The sequence below is a fragment of the Henckelia pumila genome, chromosome 4, assembly GCF_033568475.1.
Source record: "Henckelia pumila isolate YLH828 chromosome 4, ASM3356847v2, whole genome shotgun sequence".
NCBI lineage: Eukaryota > Viridiplantae > Streptophyta > Magnoliopsida > Lamiales > Gesneriaceae > Henckelia > Henckelia pumila.
In genome coordinates this window covers 81,921,142-81,932,549 of record NC_133123.1, presented here as the reverse complement: position 1 = coordinate 81,932,549, position 11,408 = coordinate 81,921,142, and positions in this window count along the sequence as shown.

Below are 11,408 nucleotides of genomic sequence, written 5' to 3'. Positions count from 1 at the left end.
ATGGATTGGAAGATGGTTTGGGTTATGTTGATGATGATTATTGATTTGAGATTTTTGGTTGGACCGTTTATAGTCGTTATGCCGTCGAAATTGAGTTTTGTATTATCGGTTATATTATTTCGGTTTGATTTTCAGGTTTGTTCGAGTTGATAATTTGATATCGAATCCGTATTTCATATTTTCAGAGTTTGGTTGAAAGAATTCAGGTTTGGAACGAACTGGAGAGCTTGAACCGATTGTAGTCGATGAATGATTTGAATCACCGACGAACTTGGAAAGGTAAAAAACGACATTGAATTGAATGGGGTTGAATACTCGAGTTCGTTGATTATCGAGTCCCAAAAATCACATACTGCATGTTAATTTGTTGGTGTGAACTTGATTGATTTACTTTGTTTACACTTGCATTCATATTGAGCCGAATATTGGGTTCATTTTGAAATTAGACGATTTAGGGAGCTATATTGAAGTGGCCTTGGATTTCGAGTTTTTCCAAGTGCTAGAATACTTCTTATAGTTGCTATGAAGTCTAAGGGTTTGAGTTGTGCGACATCCACCCCGAATGGGAGTGTAGGTGGGTTGTTTGTAATGACTTGACCCCGGGATCCCAACCGAGTACCGATTGATATTCCGATTATCTGACTTGATAATCCCGATTTTTGAAGTCATGCATACATCCACTCTTATTTTGATTTATTGATGATAGATACATTTCAATATAAGATGTTTAATTGTTATTGTATGCTTGTCTCTTTTACTTGGAAATTAAATTTCTAACCGGGTTATCCGACTATTGTTTTTGTTTGTATGTGTACTTGACAACAGGAGGATCAGGAGCCGGACCGAGTTGTCTGGGTTAGCACGGGGTGAGAATGATAGAAGTGAGAAACCGTGTCGTAGGGTTGTGTCTTTTGAACTTGTATAATTTTGATTAGTCGATCGAATTCTATCGTCGAACTTGTTATGTTGTATTTTGGGCAGAACTTAGAATATTGTATGTTTAAATGTTGGTTTGTATTTATTCATGGGTTTTAGTTGATTGGAGATTGTGTTGTTTGGCTTTTCCAGAAATCCTGCATTTTCTGTCTAGTTCGCCTGCGCTGAAGTGCGCGAAGAGCTTGGGGAGCTCGGGTTATTTTGCCCCCGCGCGCGCGAGACCAGCACTTCGCGTGGGAGCGAGCCTTTCCTGAGGGTTCTGTTTTGGAACCCTGCGCGCGCGCGAGGAGAGCATCTCGCTCGAGCGCGGGGTCTTCCGCCGGGCACTGATGAGCAAGACCGCGCGCGCGCGAGATGAAGATCTCGCGCGAGCGCGGGTTCTTAAAATAAATTATTCGAGTTCTCTGCTCTCAGTGTTCGATTGTGTTAATTTTTCGAGATTAGATGATTAGAAAATAGGGTCTCACACTTTCCCTTAAAAGAGAAAACAACAACATTTTCATCCCACTGTTTTCTCTGCTAAACCAACAAAAATCCCATAGAATCAACAAAATTACTTAAATCAAAGATCATCGGATCACTACCAAGAATTATTAAAATTTAAACCCATAATTAATTGTTGCAAAAGAATACAATAAATATAAAAACATGTCCCAAGTTTTTCGCACAAGGGAAAAAATAAAAAGGAAAAAATGACTATGGAAGAATCACACTTGAAAATATACAAAAGTAACTTACATGTCATATAATCAATTACCTTTATATTAAATCAAAGCACATAAAAAAAATAAGAGTATGTACCCCATCTTGATAAGTTTCAATCAGCTCCAACTGCAGCTCCAATCTACCCAAGGTCTCAACAACTTTTGCAAATTCACTCTGATGCAAAATTTCAGGACTTATATTCACCAACAGAGCCAACAATAAATATGATACATGCTAAACTTAAGGATAAATACAAAAAGTCAATGAGTTGAATTCTCAGTCACAATCAATAATTGAGTAGCCTTTCAAAGGACTTTGATTAAGCCCAAATTTGTGAAAATTAAAATAAATCATTCGGATCTAAAAGACCAATATTAGGCCAATAAAAGAACAATGTCAAGAAGGGGAATGAATGCATCAGTAAGGTTGGATGTTAGAGTAGGTGCCCATCAACCCAAGTGTTGGCCGATGGTCTTTGAGAGAACTCTTATATGACAATCTTTATTTTAATAATATTTGACATTATTTAATTTGGCACACCTTTTTCAGTATATCCATGCTAGCTGCATAGATAAAGCACTTGAATATACAAATAGTATAAAGAATATGAGATGGTCATGTGATGACTATCATGAAACTCATATTTGGAACCCTGTATATTCTAAACCATTCCTAGTCAATTCAGCCGCCACAAAGAAAGGATAAAGGTCGCTCGAGCTTGAGACTAGTATTTGCGATGTGATTACCATGTTTGATTGGTAGGAGACATGGTGATGTCCAAGCATACAAATAGGTGCTCCTTGTAGAGTGCACTAAACAACCCTCCCTAAAGGACTTTCCAAGTGGTTCTCACTTATCGAGTGGAAAAGTTATAGTTTATGGTTGTACACCATTAGTCCTTATGACCTGGGACAACATGGAGACTCTATATGCTAGCGCTTATTTTTGACTTCTTTACCAACTCAACTAGGGTCATCAGGTGGCAATGTTGGGTATTGTATCGAAACATATAGGAGTCGATGCATTGTAGTCGGGGATTCACCGCTTACCTTAGGGTATGGATATCCTATGTGATCTCATGCATATGTAGCTTGAAATCTCTGATCAGAGTAGGTGGTAATTAAGAAAGGGGTTTCTTGAATTACACATTCGATGCAACTACGGCATGACACATAGTTATCGATTCAATGAAAACTCTCGATAAACCAATAGTTTTCAAATCGGTCGGGATATATGAGTTGAAGGGAACGTACTGTACGCTAACCATAATTGATTGGTTCTTGCTGACACTATCATTTGATACCTAGGGATTCATGTAAGCGATGTTGCTAGATGTTTATCATGACTAGTTGGGTACTATCAGACTTGAGTTTTCTAACGTTCTTATTATCAAGAAGTTGATAAATAAGAATGGAGCTATATGGAGTATGCTCATATAAGAGACTTGTTGATCCAGAATCACATGGATATGTGAATCCTTTGTTAGTTGTATCATTGAACCATTGAGGGTCACACAAGTACTAGCTTTCTAGATCCCGTTGAGAATAAAATTAGTTCAATGTGTTGAACAACTTATAAAGGAGTTTATAAGTGAGATAAATTAGAAGTATGATTTCTAACGGAGAATAAATGAGAAAATAACTTTTAATTTGTGAATGTGTTCCAAGATTATAAGTTGACTTGAAAAAATAATTATTTTTTGTAAATGTGATTTACAAAACTATTATTATGAACTTAATTAAATTAATTCAAGTGTTGAATTAATTAAACACTAGTGGGCCTTGTAGAGTCCAAATAATTAAATTAATTCAAGTGTTGAATTAATTTAAGACTATTGGGTCTTGTAGAGCCCAAATAAAATAGTGTTGAATAATCATTCAACTAGTGGGCTTGAATGAGTCGAAGTTGGATTTAATTAATTGATTAAGCTTAAATAGGTTTAAGTTTGATAATTAATTAAATATTAAGTTCATGGGTCATGTATGTATATGTTTGACATATAATACATATAATACATGAGAGAGAATGAACATGAAGGGTTAAAGGACAAGATGCACACTTTTCTATGCATGTTTTAACTTTTTTCATGCATGCTTTGTCTCTTGTCATAACACACTTTTTAAGTACCAAGACAAGCAATATTCCTCCTCTCATTTTTCTCTACCATGGCCGAACACTTCTCCCCAATATTCTCCAATTTTTTTCTTTCATCTTGGGAGAAAAAGCAAAGAAATTCTCAATGAAAAATGCTCTAAATATTCTAGTGCATGTTTAGAGTGGATCTACTTTGACTGGTCGTGGACCTAATTTGAAGAGGAGTCCATTTTCGAACAAGGAGTGTTCTTGGAGGCTTGTTAAATTTTTGAGCAAGGTGTGCTCTTGAAAGTTTGTAGATAGTGTCTACCATTTTAAGAGCTAAGTTGTTCACAACTTAGTAGGAGCCATAAATCAATCATTTGAGATTGATAGGTAAAATTTCTTAAACACCCTATGGATGTTTAATTTTTTGAATGCTACACATGTGCTCGGTCTTTACATAAAATTTTAAACTTCCATTACATTTCTGGACATGAAAGAACCGATCCAACAAGTGGTATCTAGAGCCTAGGTTGCTCTTTATTGTGTAGCATTCGTTGAATATTGTAACGCCCCGATTTTATTTTAAATGAGTTTATTTGAGTTAATCGCAGATTACAGAGTTCAAGAGCCGACTTGATTTTGATCAGGGTCTATTTTGCAAATTTTGGAAATTTCAGGGACTAAAGTGCAAATTTGAGTTTTTATATATTATCTAAACTTGGTTTAAGTTGGAAAAGTCTTCATCTCCTTCTCCAAGCCGTCTCCTTCACCATTGTTGCGCCCCAAGCTTTCTTCAAGCTTCCAGATTTCTTTCCGAGCTCGATCCGTCTGTTGGAATTTATTTCTGAAGGAAGATTAGCGATCACAGCAGTGAGAGCTCCGTTATATAGTAAGTTTTCCTTCGATCAGTTAGATTTCTATTTTCGGATGTTGTTATAATCGATTGAGTTTCGAGTATGTTGTTCTTGACAGAGTTCTGATCGTTTATTCTCAGTCGGTTTTGAAATAGAGCGACGTTCGGAATTGTTATGATTCTTGGAAGATTATTTCGAAAATTGAGTTTTGAGATTTGAAGGATTTGAATTGTTATTTTTGTATTAGCATTGAATTGAGTTATTTGCAATGCTGTACTGCTGTCTGCGTTTCTGGTTTGTTCAGTTTATAGTCGTTAGCCGCCGGTTTGAGTTTTGGGATTTCGAACCATTTTGAGTTGTTGAACTTTGGCTTGTGAGTTTGATCGTCGTCGTTGATCATCTATTGTCCCTGAACAGATTCGTTGAAGTTGTCGAGCCCAGAGTTAGCAGTTGTCGATCGTCAAAGAGTTAGACGAAGAACGGTAAAGAGACTACCTTGAGCCATTGTTGTTGTTAGGTTGTATAGTTTCTAATATAATCTTTTATCGTAGCTTATCCAGAGTTGGAGCTATTACATTGAAAGGTACAAGAAGTCATCGTTTAGCGGGATAGCATACTCGAGATAGTTGGTTCCTGAGTTTCCGTTAAAAATCACATACTTTCATCAATACTTGTTCTAGCATGTGGAACTTTTATTCTGTTCTTGATTGATCATTTGTTATATGGCTTAATGTTTTATGTTTTACTTATGCATTCATTTTGATCCAAACCTTTGATTTCAGCGAGCAGAACGACCCTTTTTATTTAGACGTTTTGGGGGCTATGTTGCGAGTGGCCTGGGTTGTAGAAGTTCACCTAGTGTCAGCATACTCCTCATAGTCGCACCAAAATCTAGGGGATTGAGATACTTGGCACCACCTTGATTGGGAGAGTCGGTTAGTTGTTACGTGATCTCATCCTCGGGATGCCAAAAGCATAGCAGCAATCCCTTGTTTATCATAATTGATATCCCGATTTTAAAGACATGTATTTTATTCGTCTTAGCATCGAATATGTTGTCTTGATATCTTGTTATTGATATTATACTTGTTATTGCATGTTATGTTGCTTTTACTGGAAATATCATTCTCACTGGAATTATCCGACTGTTGCTTTGTTTTGTATGTATACTTGGCAACAGGTGGGGCAGGATCGAGTCAGCGAAGACCTGGTTAGCATCAAGAGTGAGAGATAGAAGTGAGACTCGGTTTAGAAGTCGAATTCAGCATGTCAATCTAGTCTATGTTTTGAAGCATGTTTAGAACTCGAACTTGGATTGAAGGTTGTCTTTGCATGTGATTCAAACTTTTTATGTTTTGTATTCGGTTTGTAATAGCTAGAACCGATGCATGTTCTATCCTTTTGAGCAGTTGATCAACTCTAGAACTTCATGTATTAATTGGAGAGTTTGCGATTGTAATGCATGATTATGATTTGAATGTTTTGGATTTGAGTTTTATCAAGTCTTCTGTTGTATATTTGTATCTGTACTGTCATCGCTCGATCGATGAGATTTGACCAATCAAGCGAGTGACATATTTTCTTGTTTTTGTTCTTGTTTCAGGGTGCCCGCTCGATCAGTGGTTTTTGACCGATCGAGCGGTGCTGGGTTGTAATCTCGGGCAGAAAGTTGAAACTTTTGGGCTCGCTCGATCGATTGAATTCTATTGATCGAGCGAGGCAATATTTCAAAAAAAAATTTATTGCATTTAATCTTGGATCTTGTATGCTTAATTGTTGTTTACTCCGAGATTAGTTGTTTAGAACCGAGGTTTCACAAATATTATGTTGAGGTCAATTTCTAACCGCATGAGAAAATCATTTCCATCAACTTAGGGGTTGTTTTGAAAAAAAAAATTGGGGTCGTTTTGGGCAGCTCAGGGGCTGTTAAATTTGGCCGGAATCCGACGACGGAGCTCCGGCAACAACTTTGACGACGAGGGTTTCCAAAATTGTTTTGGAATATTGGTAGCGCTTAGTCGTATTGCGCCCAAATTAACCCAACTCAGATTAACTAAATAAACATGTAGTAGCGAGAGTAAGGATGATTTCTACGAGAAAAGTGAAATTTATTTATGTTTTTAAAAATACTAAAAATAAATAAATGGGGGTTTTCGAATTTGAAACTTACTACCGAAAATTAAAAGCAAATCAAAATAGATTTTACCAAGTAGCATGCAAGAATTAAAATTATAACGAATAAATTAATTAAAACAAGCATTGTTATCGGTCAACTACACACTTGAAATTATTCATTCGATCACCGATTATCTAAAAATAATTAATTATCATTGAATATTCATCATTGGAAATATAATTCCTATTTCACCTTAATTTAATTTAGTTAACTAGATACAAACATTCTAAATTAACCCTTATCAATGAATTAACTCAATACAAGCGATTAGATTTAAATCCAAGGAAGCATTCAAACTAGTAAAACTAATGAATCTAGACAACGCACACACAAGCAGATGTATTTAATCTAATCAATCGTTGTTCCTACAAATTAATAAATTCACAAGAGAAAGATTATTAATTGCCGTTGATTCACAAATTAGAAGATTCAAACAATTACAGATTTGAATTCTAATTTAGCTGTAGATTGTATAGCTAAATCCTAGGGTGATCAATCCAAAAATCTCACATACAAGCATGAAATAATCCAAAACAACTTTTGATACTCAATAATAATTAAACACGAAAAATTTGAATCTCACAAATAAATAAATTCAAGGGTTTGTCTTCCTCAACCAAATATTAAAGCCTAGCCAATAATATTCATGAATTCTCTAGAACATTTCATGAAATAAAATTAAATCTAAGAAAAGAGAGAAGAAGCCTAGCCACCAAGAGAGTTCTTCAAGCTTTCTGCCGTCAAAAGATTTATTAAATTCGGGTTCTAGATGATATTTAAAGTATAGAGTCCTTCCCAAGAATGTTTCCTTTTTAAATACAATTTCCTAATTTCTCGTCTCGCTCGATCGGTCAAAAGTTACCAATCGAGCGAGCAACTTTCTGCCAAATATATTTTTTTCCCGCAGCACAGGTCTCCCTCTATCCGTAAAAAATGACGGATCGAGCGAGCAAGTTTCAGTCCAGCGCGTAACATTTTTGAAAAATTCATATCTCAAGATCTAGCCATTGGATTGAGTTGAAATTTTGACAGCAGCTTCAAAACATCTTGAATTCATTCTGAAAAGTGGATATCGGATTTGGATCTTTTTAAAATTAAAAATGATTTTTTTATCATTGTTGCTCCGTAATTCATTCTTGTGCAATAGCTTTTCCATATTTTCCTCTCAAATTAATCTACCTTTTGCTCATTCTCCTTCTTCTCCTAAATCAAACCAAAAACAATAATTAGGAACTATAAAATGCATTTAATCAATGTAAATTCTCCTAATCATACAAATTAACTCAAATAAATATAAGACAATATCACCACATCAAACTCCCCCATACTTAAACATTGCTCGCCCTCGAGCAACACAAAACCAGGAATAAGTTCGAGCTCATAATCCGTAACAAAAATAACCATGATTTACACATTTGTGCCTCAGGAATTAACTCAATGCATGATCAAGAAAGGCGTTATAATGCAAACAACGGAACAAGTTCAATATCCAGACATTTCAACTAGTGAAATAGTCTCGAACGTGTGTGTGTATGGTCATTAGTAAGTGTCATGCACAATCCACAGATCCATTCAATGTAAAACCCTACAATAGCTCAAGTTTCACACCAACAAATCTAATTAAACCATTGAGAAGTTTTATAGTCTTTTCACCAGTCCGGGTAATTGCACCCGGTTATCCTCAACTCTGTACATTCTCCTCCATATTTCACTTTTGGAATTTGTAGGATTAGAATTTCAATCCCCAATCCAATACCTCCCCTAACCTTACTAACTTCATTTTTTTCTTTTCTTTTTTTTTTTGATTAAGCTCAAAAAGGAGGTTGATAGGCTAGCGACTTCCTAAGACTATCACAAGGCTCATACGACCTTCACTATGTCATATAAAATTCAGAAGCCATGACTCATGCGTGCTAAAGAATATTCAAGAACCATATCAAAGTCTAATTTGCATTGGAGATCAAAGTGTTCCAAGGTTAGCAAATCATCTATTTTCAAAAGCATGCATGTCATCAATTAGATATCATCATGGACTAGTAATTTTCAATAGTCATGTTCATCACTAACTATGAGCTCTTAAAAAAAAAATTCAAAAAAACGGCTTAATTCTCTCAATGAGTGGCTAAGGCCTCTCCCCCATACTTAAAATCTTACATTGTCCCTAATGTAAGTAAAAATTCAAAACAAAAATAAATAAATACTAAGAATGAAAATAAATACTCCCCTTGGGTTGCCTCCCAAGCACTGCCTCTGTTTACAATTGTCGGCCCGACTGCATGCTTCAGTTTCTCATGGTGGTTCATATCTAGTTGTCTTGTCCACCTTCACCCAGTTGAGAGATTTTGCAGTTATTTTTAGTCCATGTCGCTTCTCCTTGGATTTTTTTGGGTATTTTCGTGTCTTTATCTGGAGGAAGGTTTTTCGCAATTCGAGGTGCCTGTAATTCAAAAGGAAAAAATATTATCATTGGAGTTTTTAGCATATTGTGCAACAACTTTCTCTAACTTATCCCCATTCAAAAATTTCTTTGAAAGAGTAGGTGCCCGGTGAGCCAACTTGTGGCTAAGGGCTTTGATGACTCTTTGTATAAACAATCTTTTGTTTAATATAATTTACACTTTTATTAATGGCAATGACTTTATCTTTCTTCATATTGTTATATTGTGATATACTATTGTTGTTTTGATAAAGACCTTGAATATACTATAGTGTATGTAAGATGTGGTAGAACATGGAGATGTCTATCATGAAACACATCTTATAGTCACTGTGTATTCTAAATTGTTCCTAGTCGATTGAGCCGTCCGATAATAAGGATAAGGATCGCTCGAGTTTGAGACTAGCATTTGCGATGCAGAGTACCACGTTTCATTGGTAAGGAACATAGAGATGTTCGAAGCATGCAAATGGATATTCATACGATGAATGATCGAACTACCCTATCCGGACTTTCCAAGTGGTTATCACTTATCAAGTGGATAAAGTCCGCGGTTTTGGTTGTACACCATTAGTCCTTACTACTTGAAACATCATTGAGACTCTATATGCTAGTACTGTGCTTTGACTTGTTTACCGACTCTATTGGGGTCATCAGGTGTCGGGATTGGGTACAGTTATAACACATATAGGAGTCGATGCTTTGTTGTCAAGGATTCACCACATACTTGCGAGTGTGGATATCCTATGCGATCTGAGGAGATATTAGTGTGATGAATCTCTGGCCAGAGTACATGATGTGTTTTAAGAAATGGTTTCTTAGTAGCACATGCGATGTCACTATTTGATCTTCAAGATGTATTGCATAGTTATCGAATCTCGAACAACTCTCGATTTACCAATGGTTGTTGATTCGATCGGGATATATGGATGAAGGGACCGTACTGTATGCTAACCAAAATCTATTGGTTCTTGCAGGCACTATCAGTGATACCTAGGGAATCATGGGGCGATGTTGCTAGGCGCTCTTACCATGATTCGATGGGCAAGTCGGAAATTGTTGTTCCGAGTGACAAGGAGTTGTGAGCCCACGGCTAGCTGTATCCCTGAACCATTGAGGGTCACACAGAGTAATGAATTTTTAACCCCCGTTGAGATAGTTAAATTTAAAGAGTTAAATTTAATGAACAAAGAAGTTGGACTTCTTATTTAAGAGTAGAGGAGTAAGATTTCCTAAAATGACATAGGGATGGGCATTTTTGGAAATCACTGAATTCGAATTCAGAAAAATTTATCTTGACTTTAAAAGGTGCAGAAATGGTTTCTGTGCACATTGGTGAAATCGGTTTATCAATCGGAGTCATGATGAATTTTATATTAATTTCTGAACATGCGGGCTTTGCTTGTCGGGCTTGAACTTATGACTAATGGGCCCTAAGATGTTAGCGGCCTACATTATAAATAAGTTATTGCAGTACAGAAATTGTTGGGAAAACTGGCGGTCAGATCAATCACGATTGATACCCGGTGCAGCGGAAGTTTAAAATTTTTATCATGGAACAATTCCATGGTGTGGGTATCAACCATTCAACTACTAAATTATTGTGTGTGTAAAATTCAAATAACAATTAATTAAATTTTACCTTCAATCTCGAAGCGAGATTAATAGACACCAACAGAATTAATCTGCTCTTGTTGTCTCTCCCAGGAACCGATGAACTCCTTCAATCAGGTCCACGAATAGGGTTTAAATCCCTCTGATAGATTGCACTAGAAAATCTATCAGAAGTTTTCTGCGAAGAGATTAAACGAATCTGATTCGTTATTCCTGACTGCGATTCAAAATCACAGACCGAAATTTCTCGGGCAGAGGTAGGGAGGGGTCGGCCGATTACCTTTTGAGAGAGAGGAGGGTTCGAAATTTCTGTCTCAAAAATAATGAGCTGTTGTGTCTAATTTCTGTACTGCAATAACTTATTTATAATGCAGGCCACTAACACCTTAGGGCCCATTAGTCATAAGCTAGGGCCCGACAAGCAAAGCCCGCACGTTCAGAAATTAATATAAAATTCATCGTGACTCCGATTGATGAACCGATTTCACCAATGTGCACAGAAACCATTTCTGCACATTTTAAAGTCAAAATAAATTTTCCTGAATCCGAATTCAGTGGTTTCCAAAAATGTCCATCCCTATGTCATTTTAGGAAATCCTACTCCCTT